Genomic DNA, 23814 nt, shown 5'->3' on the forward strand with positions numbered 1-23814 from the left:
AAGAGCTTCATCATATGTCATAAAGAATCTCCCACCAGGAAGGCTGAAACCACAGTGGGCTCTAAGCAACATATCCATTGGTGATTTCAGCTGAACAGTTTGGTGAAGGGTACGTCATAACTGGAGGGTTGTGTCAGAGTATTGCTGTATATCAGCACTGCAGAGATAACTGCTCTAACCTTATTCACATTCACCTGTATTTCTCACTGGTGCCAACCTCTCTTTCCCGCACTGGCTTGAAATTCTCCGCTTTGAAAACTGATGCAGTTTGGTTTAATTTTTAAGACCAGATTCATTTCAGATGACTTTTTCTTCATGCAAATCAGGCAGTTCTTGTACTGAGCAAAGAACTGTACTACTCCAGCACAGTGCTAGGGATGAGGTCTGCTGCTTGAACTACCTAGAACTGACTGGCAGTCTCTATTTGAAATGAGTCTGGTTTATACCAGTGCTGATTGTGTCATGGTATAAGAAGAGACAAATGCGTCTTTTTTCCTCCAGTAAAAAAGTTCTCAATTTACAGAAAACAGTAATAATGCAAAAGCACCCAATGTGCTGAATGCAGGATGGGATGGAGCAAACAAATGCTTGCAATCCAAAAAGCTGGGCAGTCATTTGTTCCACTGAATCTAACCCGAGCTGATGTGACAAAAACTTCCCCAGGGCTCACAGTGCAGAACAACTCCAACTTCACCTCTTCCCTGGGAGGTTTAAGGGGAGAAGAGCCTCTGATCCACTACTAGTCCTCAATCTGTGAATGTCTCTCCAGAAACTGCAGAGGAAGGTGTCATGAAGAGATGAAGTTCATAGGACCTTTGTAGATCTGAGGTTTCTCTGCCCTGGATTCCACCTTGTAGCGTTGGTTTTAGCACATTTCTACATTCACCCGCTCTACCTGCACAGCTGTAACTCTTCACATTGCTCTGAAAACCAAGCCCAGCAAAATGGTCCTAAAAAAGTCTGTCCTGAAACTCCCAACTGCTTCAGAACATTAAAAAGGGGATCTTCAAGATGCTGATGTTCCACCTCCCCATCTGTAAAGGGTGAGTTTTTAAGTCAAGAGATACTACAGGCTAACAGAGATGCGTACTCCACTGCTTACATAAATTCTGCCACAGGCAAAATTCTCCTCCTTGTACCTTACATGATCCAGCATTGAGGGAAATGGGCCACTTGATGCAAATTCTTTCAGCGCTCCTGGCAATGAGTTTTGAGGAAGCCCAGGGCTGAGTTACTTGTAAGCATCAGAGCAGAGGGAATTATTTTAGGAGAGAATGATATTTTAAATCAGCCTGGAAGTGGGGGAAAGTGATCATTCCTCAAGCCTGGAAAATAAGGAATTATTGCAGGAACATGCAGCCAGCCATAAAACTGATGAATTCTGCATTCTGATTTTTTGTCTGAGGGAAGTAGACTCAGCTCATTTTACACTATTAAAACTCATGCGGTACTCTGGTGTCTTATTATTTTCTATTTTTTTAAGAAAAAGCAAGTATAGCAAGGCCATATGCTGTCCTTGAGGCTCTGTTGGCAGGACAACAAAAGAAAGGCATGGAGCAAAAAAATTCCAGGCTCTTCCTGGAACGTACTGATCCCCTCAGCTCACACGGAAAGCAGAGATGGTATTTTTGGACATAATAAGCAACCTTTGGCACCTTGCAAAGTTGAAGTCTCTTGCTTTGGTATGTACCCTGGGATATGAAAAGGTTGCATGACCAGAAGGGCCACAGAAGTTTGTTAACACTGGAATGACAGTACTGAGACAAAATCCATTGCAAAGCATTTCTAAAGATGTCCTAAATGTGTTATGGTAGTTGGCATAGTTTAAGGTAATGCAAGAGGCATGGTTTAAAGGGGGAGGTGTTTTAATAATAAAAAATATATATTTCTAGTAAAAGATAGGATCTCTCCCTCAAACCTTGTCTCTCTCATTAAGCACAGACTTGGTTGTAGGTCTAGTCTGTTCTATTACCTCCATTTGACTATGCTGCACCATTTAACCGGCATCTGGCAAAGGCTATGTTGACTGTATCCATAAAAACAAAATGGTGCCAGGCCCCAATCCTTTTCCCAGTGGCAGTCCCTTAACCTCCAAAACCAGCTGCCCACAACCAAAATGCCTGTTGTTTCCAGCTCCCCCTGCTAACTCCTCAGGTAGAGGATAGCCTGAGACAAAGCTCGCTGCCCCCAGCCAAAGCTGAGCCAATCATGCAGGACTGTAGGAAGGATGGTGCAACTACTTCGTGTTTCCAGACCCAAACAGAATTAGTCTAAGATGATTCACTGCTCATTTGAAAAAAATCACCTTTCCTGACAAGTGGATGGGCTGTAGTAAGTAAAGTTTTACTATCCCCTAACTCACATCCCTACCTTCCTTTGCATACTTCAGAGAAGGATTTCAGTGGGCATTTTTTTCTGCATATTTAAGCTCCTGTATCTTTTGTGGAATGTTTTAATGGCACACTGGTCTCTCCTTCAGCTCATGAGTCTGGCTATGGCCTAATGCCTGGCCACAGAGAAATCCAGAGGCATTCAGAACACAGTTTCTCAGAACACATTTGACATCACACCAGGACGCAAATCTGCTTCTGAATAGCATGGGCACATCCCCCCCCTGCTGCCATCCATCCTGTCTTGACCTGAGCCTCCAAGGGCTCTGTGGCTCCAAGTCTCAGGAGATCACAGAAAGAATACAACAGAATCCCAGCCACTGACACCTCTCTGTTGCATAGAGGGTCTCAGCCCCTGATCTCAGGTCAGTTTAACTCCTGGCTACCTTCAGAGTGGCCTGGACCTCATGTTCTCGAAAGAAGCCGCTCTTATTTCTTTGCCATTTCAGGAACTAAAAACCTTCTGCAGCTCTCAGCATGGAAACAAGGCTCAAATCTTCCTGGCTCTGTGCTCTTAGACCCCATTAAAGGTCTGAACCTCTTCCTCTGGTGGACGAGGCCTACCACCACGCTCATGGTGCATTCACATGCACACTGCCTTCTGTGCACTTCTGTGTAAGACACAGCCTCTTTCAGGGACACTAATTGACTCAGGTGTTATCTAACTTCTCAAACCCACGGTATAAAAGCTGCTTTAAAAGAATCAAGTCCATTGAGTTTGTTTGCTGGGTAGCGCCCCAGATCAGGCCTTTCTTGCTCAGGCCTCACAGCTGCCTTTTCTGCCTATTTCAGGGTGAGGGCTCAATGCTAACTATCCCATGGGGAACAACCTGTTTCAGAAACATTACTGGTGCTCTCAGAAATACCCCGGTGACCCAGGAATGAAAGTGAAGTCACATGGCTTTGTTTGCAGCCTCAAAAGACAACAGATATGTCTTCTGTTGAAGACAGAAACAATTGGTCACCCAGAGAGGCCTCCACAAGGGCAAGGTCACCATGCAGTAATGTAACCTGCCAGGCCTCCCTTATCCTCTGATGATACACTGCTGCCAACAATGAGTCTGCTGCACAACACGAGATTACCCTCTGTCACCTCTGTTCCAAACACAACCCATGCAAGCACCAATTTTTCCAACCTCACCTGCCTTTTGGAATATACTGGTGGTTCCAGATGAAAACCCAAATCCAGTGAGACTTGGCTTAAGGGCTCCATCCCCAGAACCTACTCAGTCTTTGCTCAGATCCAGTTTTTAGCAGAAGACATTTCCAATGCTCTTACATCTACACATTATAAGTCATCTGTCATACAACAGTCAACAGAGAGGAGACTCCTATTCAAACAGAACACCCTCCCCATCAACGCGTGCTGCTCCTCCATCCCAGGATAAATGTTGAGTCAGCTTCACCAAAGCTAGATATTGCTCATGATACAGCCACCAAAATAAACAGCACCTCTACAGTAACGAAAGATCTTACAACCTGGAAATGAGTAGAGCTATTGTATATGCTGGAAGGGACGCAGAGCTTCTCAGTAAAGCACAGTCAACGCCAGAGAAGAACATAAAAGCTGAAATTCAACATTAGCAAATTATTCCGATACAACCACACTAACAACACAACAAGTAGACTTAACAAGAAAATGTTTCTATGACCGAAACCAAAGGCAACCCATTAGCATCAGTGGAAATATCTATGAGAATAAGGAAAGCAAATATAGGCTCTATTCAGTCAAAGCAATGAATGACTTCTCCAGCCAACCAACTCTGAACATCTGAGGACCAAACTACCATTACTCAGCCACCTGCATTAATTCAGCTCCTCCCCCTACAGCTGAGGAATGCATCACAGATAAGCCTGCCCTCTTTATCAGCATGACCAAATCAGATCCACAAATGCTTTGCATGACCCAGTCCTTCACAAACCACCGTTCGCTGCAGATGTGGCAAAATCAAGGCTGTCTCTTGCATATACCGCATAGATTCTTTGCCACTCAGTTAAAGGAAGACCTTGTTGTCTTTACGGTAAGCATCAAAGAGAATAACCACAAAGTAAAAAATTCAACCCTATTTTTAAAGCAAATAAAAACCAAATCAGACCAGGAATTCTGCGTGGTTTCAGAGCAGAAATGAAACAGCTGCATCTCTCCCTTTTGCCTAATGAAAGATGACTAATGAGCAGGTATAAAGGATTATATATTTCATGACAAAATTTGGGGATCATAATGCCCAGATAGGCAAAGAGTGAAATAAAGTAATAAAAATGATAATGTTTTAACGATAATTGTGCTTTTTTGGTATTCAAAAACCCCAACCGTCATAAAGTCTCATTATTTCAAAATAAGCCTTTCAAAAAGCTCAGTAAAATGACAAAATGCTCAAATTCAAACACACACTTTGGAAGCATACTTTTCATATAGATATTTCTCTTCGCATTGTTAGTTTGTTTTTCTTTTCCAAATCAACTCCAACCTGTAATTCCGTCTGCTATACAATTTCATGAACACATCTGCATTTCATTCCATATAGACAAAATACTACACCGCAAAAATAGAAATAGCTGGGAACAGGCAACAACAATAAGAAAAACAAACCAAAAACCCAAGCCAGATTTGTACAGACACCAGATCAGAATGAGGAAAAAAACTGCTGTTAGTACTGAACAATTGTGCAAATTTTGGAGAGAAGACAACACAGAAGAGGTCTTGTGAAACCCACTCTAAATGATGCATTTTGCAGTCCTGTCACGTGCTTTAGGTGAAACCCAAAAACGTTTCCTCCCTTTTGATTTGATTCGCACACATTTGGGTTTCATTTCTTGCATCTTTATTTTCTTTTTCTTTTTGCTTTTCCCCCTATGGAATAACTGGATTTAAGTTCAGTAGTGTTTTTTCTCCTTACTTTTAAAGAATATGTCAGATTCCATTTGTGTCTGATTCTTTCTGGTCATTACTTTTTTTTTTTTTTTTTTTTTTTTTGACAAAGCAGTGAAGGAAAATGTTCCTTTCCCTACAGTCTGGTGGAAGGGAAATGGAGAGGATTCACCTCATTCTGCTCCCAGTGAAGACAATGCATGAGATCCGTGGAAATATTCTCTACTCAAGCAAAGAGTGCCAGCGTTTGGGCTCAATGTATTTTTTCCCCCTAATTCCAGCCTATGGGAGCAGTGTCCTTCTCAGCAGTCCCCCCTGACACTCATCTACCTTCTATAGGACTCAGCCAGCATTTCTGTGCCAGATGTTTGTCATTTTTGGTACTGATGGATAGTCCCTGGGTCTAAGGATCTTATCCACCACAGGAGCATAGGACCAATAGGTAAAGTCCTATTTTCCCACTTTGCCAAGAGGGCAGGAGCTCCCACCTTCCTCATCCCTTCCACTGACAGAGCACAAGGTATCATCTGGTTCAGAATAATGCACATGACCATAATATTGAGACAGTTTTCATTAGCCAGGATGACCTTTGTGCAATTATGATGGGAGTCACTGAACTTGATTTTAGCCCAGAGAGCTGAGGTATCTAACATGAACTCATCTTCTCTGCTCTATCCACAGAGAAAGGGAGATACTCCCATCCTGAAGGAGCTGTATCCCACATATCCTAGACAAGTGTCTTAGGTGTGAAGAACCCTAGGGAACTTTTTGTCTCTCTCCATTTCAATAGGAAAGAGCTGGATGTGTGCCTCTGGTCCAGGGACCGCCATGAGGCACACAGCTAACTTTTCACTGCCTGGAATTAAGCTCGATGACTGTGGTCTCCATCATCAGAGATGTGCCACATTTCATTTCAGTTATTTCAAAGAACGAATCCTCTCTGCAGCCAAATTGTGATGAATATCTTTTCTTCATTTCTTCCTATGCTCACCCTAATAGTGACTCTATTTTTGCTTCCACTCCCTGCCAAATTCAGTGCTATGATCAGACAAGCCAAAATTGAAAGATCAGGACTGCAAATCATTTTCTTTCAATGTCACTGTTTGATTCCAGTTACATGCAGGCTATATAAGGGGAAAAAACACATAAACCAATTCATGTTTTGACAATTCTGGTGTCTATCTCACATCTCAAAAATATCGCTTAAGTGGAAAAGTAACAGAAATAATAATCATTCACTCGTGAACACAATATTGATTCTAGTGTACAGGAAAATAGGATCCAGACAGGATTTTACAACTAAAATGGGAACATCACAATAAAGATTATGACATTTTATGAATATTCAGTGTTATAGCTTTGAGCTTTATTGCAAAGCAAAAAATATATATTTTTATATATATATATATATTTTTATCTACATATCACCTCTGACATTGTATACAACACTAAATCACAAGAAATCAAAGAAATCATAGTGAGGTAGATACAAAACAAAGGGATGTTGAAGAATCCAGCTGCTAAATTTGGCTTAACGCAACTGTCACTAACATATGTATATCCAACACAGCAGTGAGCTTTGATTACTTGATCAATGGGTCCTACTAACATTGATACCAGTATTACAGTCCACTTAGAGACAATGCCGTTGGAAAGCTGGGGGAAAGGCAGAAGTAAATCAGAAGCATTCTCTACAAACTAGTCATCTTCAAGGGAAAAAAAAATATGATGTTCAGCATTGATAAAGCAGCTCTGAGAAATAGCCTGTGTTCTAGGGGTACTCGTAGTGCATGAACACAAAGAGGGAGAACTCTTCAGGGAATCTACTGGCACTAAGTGAAAGAAAGATAAGCCGTTTCCCCTCTCTTCTGGTGGCCAAGGGGAAGCAGCACACCCTGGGAATGATTGAGGCTACATTCACCAACACATGCTTGCAAATATTAGCTCGGACTTGTTGACAGTGGCCAACAAAAGAAGGCTTCAGCAGAAGGGCAGCCCCTTGATGGATTCTGTTGCACTTTTCAGGCAACAGCAGCTACGTGGCAAGGAAGACGGCACCACTGAAGTGATCGGGCTCTGGGGTGACCAGTGTGGGTAGCTGGTGGGATCTGGCTGCATGGTCAGCACTCCTACAAGGAGACTTGCTAAGGCACCTGGATGACTGGGGCTCTTAACTCTCATCACAAAGCTCAGGGGAGGCATTTGGAATAGGGTTAGGCTTACTGGCTTCTATATTTACTCTATCAATCCAGGACGGTGTGTAGGTGGTACTTCTATAGCAGAAAGGATATGAAGATGAGAAGCAGCTGGTTTAATTACAGCAGTGGGAAGCAGGCTGGATACTGGTAAACATTCCCAACAAGAGTGGTTGAGCATGTTCCCAACAAGAGTAGCTGAGCATGGGACGGTTGGTGAAGGCTCTTCTTCAGGCCACTGGACCGGTCACATCCAAGCGGTATGTGCAGCAAAGAAAGGACATGGCACCCACATATCCCAGGATGGAAGGAGCTTAGGTGCTCAATGTGAAACAAAGACAAAAACGCTTAAAGATTCAGACAAGACAACCCACTTGCTGCTGCTCAAACATACCTTCTAAACTTCTGCGAAGTTAGGAAGTAGCACCCTGGAAGGAGCATGATTCCCCAGCAGTTCTGTAAATGGTTGCAATCTGATATTTACAACATGGTGCTTGAGTTAAAGAAAATGAGGAAAATTGACCAGAACAGATTGCTAATGAGATGAAGAAGCCAATGTGATTGCTACCAGCTCTCTGTATTTGAACAAGTCCTTGCTGTAGCTCAATTTTTTCCCTTTTGCTTTTCATCTAGACAAAGAATGACCTTACCCTGTAGGAAAACAAATGGAAGGTTATTCCTTGTGTATTAATTTTCAAGGTTTTTTGTGAACCCTTACAGTGATCAGCAGACTGTCACAGAAAGTGATAACTTCTCCCCCTTCTTCAGTGAGTCCAACTCTGAATTGCAGCCTGATTTTCTTCAGTCTGACTGCCTAATGTCGATGCTTCCCTTTGGCAGGGGATGTTGTGCAAGCATGGAGCTATGCTGAAGGAGATAACTTTGAATGTTTGTTGGCTGAGCAAATAGAGAAGCAGCCTGATGGCAAGACATGGTGGGAAATAGTTTGGAAGTGTGGAGAATTCTGTCCACTTCAGGTGGGATTCAATTCACCCAAATGTAACCAGCTAAAGGGCACACAACTGATCTAAATTGGAAACCAAGTGGGAGAAATCTCTACCTGGAGGTGTCCTGAATACGGAAGGAATCATGATAACTCACTGGATATCCAACTTTTCTTGCTAAATTAGAGGACGTCCACCCCATACACACAGAGCCAGAAGGCAAAGAACTTTGAACAAGCATCTCCGATCAAGGGAACAAGAAATATACTCCCTCTTAGGGTAAGAAAGCTGCAAGTGGCTTTATACTTGTCCACAAGGCAAACCTCTCCTGCTCTTTGCCAGCACTCTTTTTTATTTTCCATTTCACTAAAAGCCATTTTGAATGGAAACATGGGTCTACTTTTATTTTAGCTCCAATGGGTTCACTGCATTGTTTTGAAGGCTCTGAATAGCCTGGAAAGGAAGAATATATCACCGAGTGTCTTCCAGGTATTTATTTCCCTTGCAGATTTTCTGGATGAGCCATTGAAGGGAGAAGCCTTTCCCACTTACTGTCTTAAGAAACTGGAATGTGTGAAGATAAAAGACTTTGTCTGCATGGCTATGGATTGAGTCAAACTTGACCTCTATGCTCCTCCACTTGTTGAATCTAGCAATTAGAAAACTACCTTCTTTTATTTTCTTTTCTTAAGGCTTTACTACAAACCGCTAAGTGGGGCAGAAAATGATTCCTCTTGGCCTCACTTTTAGATGGGCACCTCTCAGCATTGTATTTTCAGGGAAGGAAATTAAGTGTTCTGCCTTCAAGTCACTCAGGGGAAAAAAAGACTGTCTTTGATTTGTGAGAGGGATTAATCATTCACACAGATCCCAGCATCCTAACAGCAAGTCCAAGGGACAGCTATAACTCCTTGCAAACATCAGCCACAGCCTAAAACTTGCCATTAGGTAGAAGAGCCTGCAAAGAGTGGAGAAGTAGACACTTGAGACAATACAGCTGCACTACATACAATACTGTTATATAGACAATGTGTAACATCTAAGGCTGGGTGAGGTGTCCTATGACAAATTAATTTAGGTATGAATGCTGTTTTCTAGAGAACTGAGTTACAAGAAGCAATCACAGTAGGTTTGCAGACCCACCTGGCTCTACAGCTCAACCAGCTGACTGACAAGGGCTGCTAAGCCATGACACTGTGCAAGACGGGAAGACTGTCCCCAGCTTTTGCATATCTGTTTCCAGATAATTGTGGGTTTAACTTCGGTAGGAAGGATGATAGGACGTTCTTGTTTAGAAATAGAACATGAAAGATGGCCTGAAAGGACATCCATGCTACTACAGACTGGTGTGGACACTTGTATTCTCACTGACAAATGGAAGAGATGCCACAAACCCATTCCCTTGTCCTTCCCACTTTTGCTGGCTCCAATAAGGGCCCTTTCTATATCTAGAGCTGAGTATAATAACAGCCTAGCTGTCCTTTGGTTGTGTGGAAGAGCTTTACTAAATCAGGTGTCCAATGGGCAGTGAAATCAGAAATGGGGCTTCATGTGCCCTGCCCCAAAAAACATGAAGTCCACATGTAGGATGTGGGGCAAAAGTGGGCTTGGAATTACTTCAGCATGGTGCGACATGGCTGTCAAGGACTGGGAAGCCTCAAGTGGAAAGAAGGAGAAGCACACAGGTGTTCATTTAAAACCTAATGGTGAGATGATGAAGGTCAAAGCATGCACCAGCAAGGCAGGGGTGGGCTTCATGAACAGAAGAGAGCTAGAGGACAAGGGTAAGACTGTGAAGATCTCACTGTAAACTGGCCCGAATCACCTCCAACTGGTGTTGAGGGGAACCCTGTGGTACTGGCAGAGAAGGACCATGAGTGCAAAGTGCTTAAAGGCTTGGAAAGAATCGGCAACCCCAATCTGACAGGCACAGAGAAGTGGGAAAGATGTTGCTCTAGGTGGCATGGTGAATTGGTGGCAGGGGACATGGCAGCCCCATCTGGTGGTCATGGTTTCCTGAGCTCATCACTGGCTAGATGACCTGTTTTCTCTTCCTCTACATCCACTGGTAAACCAAGGTGGGAAAAGAAAGGCTATAAAGGCAAACTCCTCCTAAATCTATACACACATTTCTCCCATGGCAAGGGGACAGTGTACTGGGGACAACAAAGGAGGATAACTTTATACCTTTCATCAAAGGATAGGGAAGAAATTTACTGAATAGAGCCAGGCTATTTATCATAGCTTGAAAACCTTAATTGAAAACCTCTACTTTTATGGTATAGGTGGGCATGATCATGTGTTTGGATGTGCGTACCTATTATACACACCCTAACATGGACATACACTATTATATATTTCTGTAATATATAATATACTATATAATACACACACACGCGCACATGAGATACTCAAATATCTGAACTCCTCTTAATCAAAACTCTCTTCTTTGAAGGTCAGATAACTCACTACTTTTTCTATATAGACAACTTTGTACATACATGTCGTAAAGTGCGTTAAAAAGCGTGTAAAATTTTCTATGTAGAAAACTATATACATATAGCACACACATGTACTAAAACACTTGAAGTTAAGCCAAATTTCACCTTCATCTTCACATCCCCAATACCTACAATACAAAACCAGACTTAAAAAAAAAAAAAAAGAGAGAAAATAAATACAGAAGAAAATCAATCAATAAATAAATCCTAAAACCCAAGAGAGTGAACATCGTGAATCAAGAAATGAAACCAAACACAAAAAACAGTCAACAGAAGCCTGGCACATGTAGAAAACATCAATTCATTTAGAAAACATTAAAAGGGTCATGCCTGAACCTCCTTTTTTCTTAAAAACAAAACCAAACCAAACCCCTTGTGTTTGTCTGTTTGTTAGCTCTTATCGCTTGAGAAAAGTCACAGTAGCACTCTCACCTTGAACCAGAGTTTGGAACTTTTTGTGTTTCTTTGTACGAAAGAAAAAACGGTTTAGGTTATGGAAAATAGTTGGGAAATTTGAGGTTGGAGAGAAGAGATAGAGAGAGAAACTGGAAGATTGCATAGTTGTGAACAGTGGCTTCTCATCAAGGTGAAAAAGTGCATCATCTGATAAAATAGCATTTGATTATTATTTTTTGTTCGGTTCCATATGTTTTTTTTTCCTCAGTCAACTGTACATGTCACACATGAAAAGGTATATACAGCACACACACATGCTAACATTAAACGTCTGACATCGAAACAGCCATTCTTTAAATGCTCCATCAGAGTTTTTTTCCATGCAAATTTGTATTCTTTTAGATACATTTTTTTTTTTTTTTTGCTACAGCCTAAGACCACAAACTTGTCCTAGCCCATCTCATGTAATTTTGATCATTAGCAACATAAAAAGGGGAAAAGCACCAGAATGGCTCGGTTTGATCACCAAACCTCTGCTTTGACTTCTTTCTTTTTTATTTCTCATTACTCCATTCACTGCTGGTTGTTCGTGTTTTCACTTGTATTGTTGTCATTGATGTCATCTGTTTGTTTGAATTTTCCAGACACGGGAAAAGAAGAAACAATTGACTTTTTTTTTTTTTTTTTTTGTAAGCATTCTTGAGGTAAGAGTTACACTGAGCACCTGGGGCAGGCAGCAAAGCTCTAAAAAGCATTTGAGAAATGGAGTCCAAACATAGTCATAAACTAGCCAAAAAAAAAAAAAAAAAAAGGAAATAAAGAGATGAATATTCCAGGCTTGCTTGCTAGATAAACCACCCTCCTCCTTCCCATTCCTCTTTCCTTCTCCCAAAAAATCATGCACAGAATTAAAAGGAAATAGAAGTGCCTCAGCACATTCCCTCTTGCACCAGCCAAATGAAAAAAGACAGCTGTTGTGCATAAAAAAGGGTGCTACAAAAGCTTTCCATGCTTGCCGCCTGCCTCGAGTGCATTTTAATATATGTCTGATCATTTACATTTATATGGGAAAGTCATATTTGTTACACTTTATACAGGATCGCTTCATTTTTGTCCTTTTTTAACCTTTTCTTTTTTTTTTCTTTTTTTTTTTTAGGTTTTTTTTGGATTAAAGAGTTGGTTATAACAATCTACAGTAAGGCTGCACAGGAAGAATTCTGTGTATATTTATTTTTCTCTAAGAACCAAAGTATATAAAATGAGGTTTGATTCTAGCACCTTTTACAGTATTATTGGTGTTGTTCCCTTTAGTAGAAAATACCTTCACTCAACATCTGTCCTATTCGAAATGAGCCCATAGGTTCAGCAATATGATAGATAACGACAAGGGGACGATTGACCCAACCCAGCAGTCCAGACAAAAAAAATTGCCCCCTGGAGTCAGGCAGAACTACTGGCATGAGTAAAGCAAACCACGTTCGCCAGCTTCCCTCCTCCCCAGCGTGGGAAACCGAGCATCCCAATGGGAAAAAAATGAAGTGAGCGCATTGGAAAGACGATTGGGAAGATGAGATAGGAATGCTTGCTGGCGGGCAGGGTGGTTGGCTAGCGGAGAAAACACCAACTGCAATATGTTGGGTTGCATCCCCTTGGTGCAAAGGAAACAATAAAGCCACCATCTGGGGATGCCATCCCATTGGCCCCATCATCCTCCCTTCATGGCAAGGTGACATCCACCCATCCCATGGCAGGAGGACAATGTTGCCACGTGGCATCATCTGCCCCAGAATTTGGAGAAATGCTTTGGAAATTGTTGTTGTGTTGAGGAGAAATGGGTGATGTGAGAACGAACGCATGGGAGAGAATCTCCTTGCCAAGGCTGCAAGCCTTTACGAGATATTGAGCTGTTGGTTTCACCCAGTGTAATCCTGCAGAGGAACGATCCGTTCCCTTCACAGCGGCATCAGAACCTCAATTATATATATATAATTATAACTATAGTAATATTTATATCTATCTATCTGTATTTATATATGTATACATTAAATTCTGTTACTGCAGTGGCACATAATCTAGAGGAGAAGTACTGGCGTTGCTGTTTGATGCGAGTGGTTGCCTTGACTGGAGTCCTGCAAAGGGTAAGCACCACAAGAAAAGGCACCACAAGGTCTGGAGAATGGAAACATTGCTGCCCTAACGTCACTGGCGTCAACAAATAAAGGGCTTTGGGAGTTAATCAGGGCAGGTGGGGCCAGGCCAACGTCTGGTCTTGCTGATGGCAAAAAAAAAAAAAAAAAAAAAACAGGCTGTTCCATTAAAAAATTCATACAGGGTTCATACAGTGAAATGGGGACCAGAATTTGGTCTTCTTAAGGAGCTCTTTTCTAGCATTTCGGGCACTTTTAAAACAGCCTTCCTAAATTAAAAAGACCACATCTTGCCAAGTTCAAGATACTTGCGCCGATGTAAGGGAAGCAGGATTTAGAGCTCAAAGCTCGATCAAAGATGATCAGGGCACAGTCTGACGTGGGCTGCCTCCTGGGACGTGCTGGATGCGCTCAGAGAGTCTGATCTCATCCCTCCACACAACCCTGCCCTGAATATCTCAATCTGTCACTCCCCAGGAGCCCGGAGACAAAACTGTCCCGGACATAGGCAACAGTCTCAACAGATTTACAGAAGTGCTGTCAGATGGAGACAGAGATCAAATGCGTGTCTGGTTTTCTCAGGGCTTACCCCGCACTTCTCCTACACTCAGTTCAATCCTCTCCTGCAATGCACTTTCCGGTTGGCCCTTGCTCCGTTACTTTTGCTCATGGATTGACACTCAAGCACCAACACATGCACACCTTGCCCTCCAAGATGCAGACATAGAGGAAGAGTTGAGGAACGAGATAGAATACTTTAGAGCCCCCCTGTGAAATGAGAAGTCACAGCAGACAGTACATAAACCTTGGGCTTCCTGTGCATAAACTAATTGCTTGGTGATCAAGAAAAGAAGACACTCGCAGGCACTCTATGCCAAATTAATAGCACCAGGTTTGCATCATGATGACGCCCGCCTGACTCTGCTCTCAGTGGCACAGCACCAAATCAAGGGGACAGCCATCGAGCTCGGTGGCATTGCAAGAGGACCAAGCCTATCCTCGTCTGCTTGCTTTAGCCAGTTCAGAGCAGGGGTTGCTGGGGGTCTTCGTGCCTCCCAAATGTATCCTGCTGGCAGAAGCTAGGGATGGTGCTAAAATGCCACCATGGCAGGACTTGAAGTAATTTTCCTTGGTCTTTCAGATCTTTTTGTGGGGTCTGATTTGGAGCCCAGTCTGTCTAGACCCCAATAAGGACAAGAGGGTGGCTCACATGCAGAAGTGACCTAGAAAGGAGCCAACCTTTCCTGATCTCAGTGGTAGATCCTTGCTCCTAACATGATGACAGACATAAGCCCCACAGGATCAGAGCGGCACTGGAAGAATGACTTCAGATGGATGACCTGGGTCCAGAATGCACTGAGTTCGGTTAATAAGGCAAGATTCAAGGCATGGGCAAGACTGAGTTTCAAGCTTAGTTCGCAAAAAAATAGACTTCTTACTAGGAAATCTTAGGCCATAAGTTCTATTTAATGTGCCTGATCAGGAGGGTCTAGGGTAAGCAAGGCCCTTCTTTGGAATATTTCCATGCAGACAGGATTCAGGGTGAGAGCGTAAGATACAGGATGCCCACAGCACAGGCATTCTTGGGAATGCACCTGATGACCCATGTGCTCTTTCCACCTCTGCTTTCTCTAACTCCCTGCCCAAAGATGATTGTAGGAAATCCCTGGCTCCTCAACTGACTTCCATGGCTGTTTTCCTATGGGAGAGTGAAGCGTTTTGAAGGATGGAGGAAAGTGTTAACCCTAAGCTTAGCACGGCATCTCGTCTGGCTTTTGCTAGTCCTTCTTGAAACAGCCAAATCAGACCAGTGTCTACCAGGCTGCGTGAAGACAGGGACCAGGAGACATGCTACACTGCTTTCACCTGCTTTGCCCATGAATGCTACAGTCCTACAGTACTTCTGATGTTAAAGCACTTTGCTGTCACTGACATACTCCTCACATCATCCTTGCGAGGTAGGCTTCATAACTCCCATTTTAGAGATGGGCAAACTGAGGCAGAGAGCAGTTCTACGACTTGTCCAAGGTCACAAAAACAACTACAGTGGAACTAAAAGCTCTTCTGGGGCAAGTCCATGTCCCTCTGTGTTTTGGTAAAGTGCTCAGCACAACGGGGTACTGAGCCTGGCTGGGGTCCCAATGCACGTACTGCAAGGCGGATGGGCAGTATTCATTGGTTACGGTACAGCACATTGCAGGTGCATTGGAAGAACATAAGTGTCCTGCTTTAGCAGCTTCTCTTTACCATTTTGGGGTGATTTTGGAATTTGTGCTCAGTGAATCAGGTTTTTCTGAGGAATCCAGTGCAAGAATGTTTTCTGGGTTTTCAGTGTTAACAAAGAGGTCTAGCAATGATTGGTCAAATTTCAATATTTATGGAAAAAGTGACACTTCTGAAATATTAGCATTTAAATTGTGCTATTCCCTACGGCTGTGCCAACTTTCCAGTACTATCAAAATTCACTAATCAGAAGTCCCTCTTGGATGAAAGCTGATTTTAGAAGATGCCATCAACTTAGAGAATTCCATTCAATCAGAAGGTGCTCAAGAGCTTTGCAAGAAGTGTTTCACTACTCTTGTCTTCCCAACACTTCTGTAGGGCACAAAGGAATCTTTAAAGCCATGCTGCAGTGCCTTGGGAAAGAACAGCATGGATGCAGGGCTGGAGATGGGGTTGGTGATGGGTTCCAGACAACAGATCAACTATTCCCTTATCACCTCCCCAGGAACACAAGCCAATGGTACCAGGGAGTTTAGGCAGGGCAGGTTGCATTTGGTAGCAGAGGCATTCCTAACAGCTTGGTTTGCCTATCCAACAGCACACAGCAGAGATGGAAAGAGAACGTACATCTTCAGGCACTGTGATTTTACTTTCTATATACAACAGTCCATCCAAAAATATACATGCTAAAGAGATGATATTTCCTCGCAATCATGAATAAATAGATAAATAAATAAATAAATAAATAAATAAATAATCTAGCCTATCTGTGAAACTTTTATTGTTAGAGAAACAGCTCCTGGGGCTGGGACGTGGTGGAGATCCTTCTGCATGATGGGACATGGTATACCAGGTCTCCATCTACATCACCATTGGGAGTACATTGCACGTACTGGGTTACCATTGGGATACCATGTATGGGTCCCACCCCTGCTGTTGTCTCACTCTGGTTTCACACCATGGGAAATGACCGGAATGATCTGAACTTGGCCCAGTGATGCAAATGGAAGTGACCAAACCTAGATTTGAAATAGTCCTTCCCTGAGTATTTAAACGCTTTTGAAACTACTTCCCATTCCCACTGGAACAAAAGGCTGGAATGGTAAGAGTTTGCAGAGTGGAACCACCAGACAAAACCATTGTTGTTTTTTCCTGATAAAGGGCACACTTTGTAGCTAATGGCAAACTTCGACATTTGATGTAAAATCTCTTCCTCCTCACTCTCCCTACGTAGAGAAGAAAGGGCCAACGGATTTGGCTGTGATACCTTTTTAGATCACAGCTCTCCTCCAAATGGCAGCAATCACATCCAATTTAAGGCTTGTTTAATTGCTGGAGTAGTGCTAAGAGGTCTATGGATAAGTGAGAACCAGTACACTTTTCCTACTACTTATCCATCGTAAATTTACTGGCTGTTAACCAGTTTTCAGTATTTGTTGAAAAACAAAAACAGAAACAAATTATATGGGAACAGCATGAAACTGTTAGTAATTTGGGGGGAGCCTGGGGAACACTTGGTGTGTGGTTTCTCTTTTAGCAGTGTCAGCTCAGAGCAAGTCCATTGAAGTCAAGTGGCCTCAACTTCAGGTTACTGCAATTTCTGCAGGCATGTGTCTCTGTGTGTACTCATATGCCCTCTGAAACTGAAATAAAATCCTAAAGCAAACAGATTGCAGGTGTAATCATCTGGCATTTGTCCTGGATCTTTGCTACTTGGGAAAGAATAGCATTTGTTTTTAAGGTGGAAGAAAGGGGAGACATGCAGGTGGTGGTAGCTGGGTTTGAGGGAGGGGACTCTGGGACTGGCAGCAGGTTTTATTGGCAAAAATAGGAAAATCTGAGCTCCTTGTTCTTGTGATTGATGGACGGGAATGACATCTGGAGAGAAAACAATTCTCATTCCCTTCGGGTACCAGCTGGCATTCAGATCCATAGGGCTTGAAATTAGATTTGGGGTCCAGTCCCCAAAAAGAAGAACCCACTGTGCTGCCCCTGTAAGCAGGGCTGTTCTCACTGGTATGGGTGGCAGAGAAAGCCCCTGTGTGGGTCAGGGGTTTGCCAAATTCACATGGCTCTGCTTGGAAAGAGACACTTGGTTTTGTCCAAGATTTTGACTGAGTTTCAGCAACAACAGGAAGTCTCTTATCACTGGTTCAGGAAAGCCCAGTGGGGCCATAATGCTCAGTTTAGGTTCCCCTGGCACCAGATTGTTATTGAGACGTGGAATGTGAGGACATCAGTGGAGCTTTACTGATTTATACTGACACTGCGTGTGGCCCTAACTTTTGGTCTGATTTTGGCTTCCATCTTTCTTAAAGAAAGGAAAATCAGGTGGTACAGCATTTCTCCAGAAGGACCTTAAGCTTCTGACGACTGTTTATCCCTATTTTGACTTTAAAAAATAACATGCTAGGAATACTTATTACAGCCCTACCTTCAATCCCCAAATTCTTTGCAGCTCACACCAGAAACTGCCTTCCTCATCTTAAAAAGCCCTTAGGAATTCACAATGTATTCATATATATATATTAAAACATATATACTGTTGCAGTAACATGGCATGTATGCTTGTCTATATCTCCACTGCGTATATAGAGGCAGGCATACACGATGACTAGTCCCTTTAATCCCCAAAACTCTGAGCCATCCACTTCGAATCAGACCTAACACCTGCTTGTTGACCTCTGCAGTTGGAAAAGCCATTGCTGCTGGAGTGGCTCGAAGCAAATCAGCTGTCTGCAAACACGGGCAGATATGTTTACTATTGAATAGTGCATTTTCAGGAAAATTAAAGGGTGATTTATTGATAAAAGTAAACTTTTCATCATATCTTATATATGTGTGTGTATATATATATATATATATATATATAATGCCCTCAATATCTTATAGGCTATATCCTACTTAGTTCCACAAGTTGGTTGACAATTAGCTACGAAAGCAGTCTGCATTTACATCTTTTTTTTAGTTTTTTCTTTTTTTTTTCTACTAGATACACATAAGACTTCCATTGCTTTCCGAACAGCACTCGCCCTCTCTCATCCCTCTCAGTTCATCCCTGTTCAAGACACAGATGTGTGGTGCTTCTTAGGACAAAGAGGGACAATCTGTACGTTGGCCAGCACTTGGTTGGGTAGAACAAAGCAGTTAGCATAGCACCGAAGGAGTTACATTGCTGTGTTGGTTTTTTTCCAGCTTCAAACTTTTTTTTTGTTGTTTTTTTTTTTTTTTTTGGAAGAGAAGCAGTAAAAAGAAAACCCAGAAGCACTGAGCTGAGTGCTTCAAACAGGGAAAATAAATGGTGGAGGAGGCGAAGGGGGAAGGAGCAGCCCCAGAGCTGATGCTCATGGGAAGAGGCTCATCTGCAAGAAGAGAGCTTTTGAATGTGCTCTACCCTAGGGGGAGGATCTGCTGCTACATGGTTGGTGATGTGGAAAAGACTGGGCCATGCAACCAGAAGATCCGACCGACCTCCCTATGGTGGCACACAGGAACAGGGATGGGACGCGAGGGACGCGGCAGACTAAGGCGGAGGTGGAGGAGGGTTTCCCAGCTTTGTTCTGGTTTCATGCAAGGCGAACCTCGGGTTAGTGAAGATGACGGCTTGCTGAAACGCTGCCCAGATTTCAGTCCTTACTCAGGAGAGGAAGGAAGATCCCACAGCAAAACCCAGGAGCTCTGCCCGAGTAAGGAGTGCGTGAGCAGGCTTCACAAAGCGCTGCTGGAAGGGAGCAGGCAGTCTTGCCTCACACTGAATTTGCAAAAAGAGACATTACAGGATGGTCAGGACACTCAAACAATAAAAAAAAAAATAGTAAAATAACAGAAAAAACCCCTCCCCTTGTCTAGAGAGAATCACTGTGGGTTTCACTGAGCATTCTGGGGTTAAACCAGGGATGAATCCACCTTGAAGGACACATCATCGACAGCCAAAGCTCCCACTGGTGGTGAGGGGAGCTTTGGTTGGGGATGGGTGTGAAGGCAGCCCTGGTCTGGTCTCTCTGGATGTGTTTTTGGCGGGGAAGCAGGTACTTGGAGAAGAGAAGCACATGAGCAGCACTGACTCTGGTTTCCCCTTGCACAACCCACCTTCACACACGGTGGAAAGAAACAGTGAAAAAAGCTACCATACGACCAAGTGAACTGCAGTTATCGTGCTGTCCCTGGGCAGCCAAGAAACCCAAAGGCAAAAGCAAAAAGAATAACAGATTGTTCACGTTTTTCAGTTGAGACTCCAGTTTCCCATGCCTACAAGACTCAAACAGAATACCAGCCTCCCAACCAAGGTCCAGGCTATTCCAAAACAGCGTGAGCAAATTTTTCACTGTATTCAGATGGATGCTGATGACTGAAAGATTAGTGCACATTAACCGTGGCTGATGAGAGCATCTTTTAAAGAAATTCAAGTATTCATCAGTAATCTGTTCGGTTCAGAAATACTTTTGTGATCTTTAGTTTCAAGTTTCCAGAAACAGAAAGGAAAAGGGAAAGGTCACCTGCTGCGTAAGAAAACAATATTGCAAACAGCGCTATTATCTTGGACTGGGAAAGCAAGGCTATTGAGTTGGCACACAACCGTTTTCTCCATTCCTTGCTTTTGGGGAGAGAAAAGACTTAAGATCACTTTCTCGACACGCACATGGACTGGCAGGATCTCCTTCCGTGTGGTGTAACCAACCCCTTCACTGCTCCTTCCTGGTAACAGCACAAACCCAGGAGAACGACAACGTTATGGCGCGATTCCAGCACCTCCCGCACGCATTTGCTTAAGCCTCACAACACCCCTGTGAGGTAGGTAAATATTATTATACCCATGTATACAGATGGGTAAACTGTAGGCACAGAAAGGTTAAATCACTTGCCCAAGGTTACACAGCGACGTCGTGGCAGAGCTGGGGCTGAAACCCAGGAGTCCCATCACCCTGAAACCTGCAATGAGCTTTCGACCACGGCCCGTTGCTACACTTGCTGGAAAAAACCATCTGACCAACACAGCTGTTCACAAATCCAAACACGAGTAACTCCGCACGTAACAGGTTTCCCAACAGTTCCCTTGCTGCACATGTCCCAAAGAGGGAGAGAGGGAAGTCTGTGCACTCAAATTATTTCTGTCTGCTCGCGGTGCTTTCTTGTTGCCGTGGCTTGGGGATTTTTGTTTGCATCTTTTAAAATATACAACAGGAAAGAAAATATTGCATTATTTTACCAACATCGCTCATTCCGATGGGGTTGTGTGTACATCCGAATTTATATTTAAGTCCAGATTGTTTCCATAGAACCGCAGAGCAGCATAGGTTGGAGGGGACCTTAAAGATCACCGAGTTCCAGCCCCATGGCCGTGGGCAGGGCTGCCAACAACTAGACTGGCAGGTTCATTTCAGATTTTGCAGATTTAATTGTCACTGATTGCCTCCCTCCTTGGTAGTGAAGAGCCAGTGGGACATATGCAGCTATCTTTCAACACACTTTCTCATTTTTCTCATTATCCTACAGCCTGAGCTTCAAGTAAGGAACAAGGGTTGAACACAGGCAATCTCCAGCTCAGAAAGAAGGGTCCTCCCTTTCCCCACATCACACCGCAGCAGAAAAGAGCCACCACACTGCTATTTCCAGGTTCAAACACAAGGAAGCGATTCTGAACGCGCTCATGGAGAAATAAGCGGTACCCAAAGGTCTGGAAATGCACTCTGCACACAGTGAAAGGTTTGCCCACGTCTATTTGGGATAGCCTCCAATCTTCCCATTCAAACCAGGCTGAGATTCTCTGCACCAGAATACACCTGAGCTCCAAGGAAAAATGAAAACAGCAATCACAGCCCTGGGCATCGACCATCCCCAAAGCCCAGGGCTGCAGACAACTGCCAAAGTAACAGCATGCAAGCTGCAGCAAGCAAAGGGTGAGCAACTGAGTTCACGTCGTCCCTACCAGCTAGCCTTGGCTTCTGTGGGGATTGGCATAGACCTTATTTTGTGTGGGTTTTGTTGTTTGTTTTACTTTGCGTGACCACATTGGAGCTGAACAGAATCCAGACGGAAGCTAACCCAGTAACAGAAGATCCTAGAAAAGCCTGTCCCTACAGTTTTTTACTGATTCTGGCAGCTTCCAAATGATCTCTTGCCCAAGCTGCCCAGCAAGCAGGCACTAAAAGGTTTTGCAAATGCACAGTAGTAAGTTTTCCTTTTCAAAGCACCTCTGAGCTTCAATGAAATCGTGCTGGGTGGACCTCAGACCACATTTTCTTCAGGAGGTTTGGTGATGCTGTGGGGTGTGGGTGACTCGGGTCATGCAATTCTGTGTGGGGATGAGGAGCAGGGATACATTGTGAAGTGAATCTTGTGTATGGGAAAATACAGCTGAAGAGCAAGGGTCTCTTGCTCTCTGAAAGTCAATAGCAACACCTTCCTATCAGCACCACCAGACGGGTTTTAGCAGAACACTGACTAAAGCCTGAAATTCATTTTGTCCCATTGAATCTAGTCAGCTCTAAATGAAAATACAGGCAAATGGCTACTGAGTTTTTGGCAGGTGCAGAGATGGATAGGATGAAGTGGACATTTAGCTCCCATCCAGTACACTGCAAAATATACATTTACTCTTGAAATTGGCGGCTCGCTTGCACTTTCCACTGGCAATTGCAGAACACCAGCTCCTCTTCTGCAGTCCAAACTAGATGTACTTTGGGTAAGAAACTCCTTGTGTGGGTGGCACAGCATCACGAGGGTATGGACAAGGACCTTGTAACTCCTGTATGCCCATTGCTGACTTGGTCTGGTGTGAATCACTCAAGTCTCCAAATCAACTGCCTGCAGATGTGTAAGACTGCCACAGTGAGCGCGCCAGACATCTGAGATGGATGGAGAGATGGACGCATTGACATTAGCCCAGTGTAAGTGACACTGCTTGCAAAATAAGCTCAGCAAAAAGAACCAGAGTGAACTAAGAAATATTTTGTCCATCGAACTGGGCAGACAACAGAAGTATGCCAGGCCAGAGCTGATGTACTCCACAGAATCCCAAATCCTGCTGTGTGGCATACAGATACATCTTTATTAGCACAGTAAACACTGCCAGGATCCATTCTGGCCTCAAAGACAACCGTGCTGGCCACATCCATACTACTAAACTCTTTCATCTCAATACAGCATAGCCACATCCACACTGCCAACTCGGGATGGTCTTTGGCCAGTATCAGTGACTGTGCAAGCTGTGCCCAAGCCTCGGCTTGCTGGAGTGGATGAAAACCATGCCAGAGAGGGGCTGAATTCCACAGTGGGGATGGTGAAGTCCTGGCTTTGCCCTGGCATGGTGTGCTTGGCTCATTTCTATGGTCCCAGAGTGAATTCAGCAGCACAAACATGGCAGAGAAGTTGTCCATGCAGCTTGTGGTGTGAATAATTACAGGCTCAGACTTCTCCACTTCAGAAAACCCTTCAAGCAGTATCTTCTGGCAAGAAGCTGGGACACGGCATAACTGACCTACCGGGGAGTTAAAAAACAAGTGCAACCAAAGCATCCTGTGGGGTGCACTCCAAAAACCAAAGGGAGCCTGGGCAAAAAAAAAAAAAAAAAGAGGACAAAATTCTCACTTTTGGGATTACTGTGAACAAAGAGATGGGGGCAGTTTTGCTCCCCATGCTTGGCAAAAGGTGCTGTTTGGCAACATGATTAAAGACGGTCCCTAGAGGAGATGGTCACCACCCCAAGCTGTCCGTTGGGTGTAGTGGGAGAGCACTTTAAGGCTGCAATGAAGTCTTTCAAAGGGAAATAGTTCTCCAGGTTTGGGATAGGCTCTCACTGGAAATCTTTTGCTAAATCAAGATGCCAGTGGATATCACTCAAAGCAAGGACTCAAAGCAGAGGCAGAAAGTTTATGTGGCTAAGGATAATGTAACAGTCTTAACACGCAGCGGAAGCACCTGCTTTTGTTGTTATCTATACTACGAGACCCGAAGAAGGAGGACTTTGGAGCAGGAATGAGTCAAGCCCTTAGTCAAGCTGGTTTGGTTGTGAGAAGTTAGCACTGTATTGAGAAGTAAGGTCACTTCTGGAGTAGTTTGCCCCTCTGCTCTTGCAGTGAGACAGAGAGGACGGCTGTCGGTGTGGTGGTCTGGAGTGAGGGTCTCGTTCCTGAGGGAAGGCAGGCTGCAG

General features: G+C 43.6%; 1 protein-coding gene across 2 annotated transcripts in view; it reads right to left on the reverse strand.

Annotated features, from left to right (window-relative positions):
• XKR6 (XK related 6) overlaps positions 1-23814 on the reverse strand; it is a 188446-nt gene that overhangs the window by 13692 nt on the left and 150940 nt on the right. For both annotated transcript variants that reach the window (XR_003074467.3, XM_015285178.4), the window contains one exon: positions 1-23814. This exon is cut by the window's left edge and continues 13692 nt beyond it; it is cut by the window's right edge. The gene's annotated coding sequence lies outside the window, so the exon portion shown is untranslated.

This window comes from Gallus gallus, chromosome 3 (assembly GCF_016699485.2).
Source record: "Gallus gallus isolate bGalGal1 chromosome 3, bGalGal1.mat.broiler.GRCg7b, whole genome shotgun sequence".
NCBI lineage: Eukaryota > Metazoa > Chordata > Aves > Galliformes > Phasianidae > Gallus > Gallus gallus.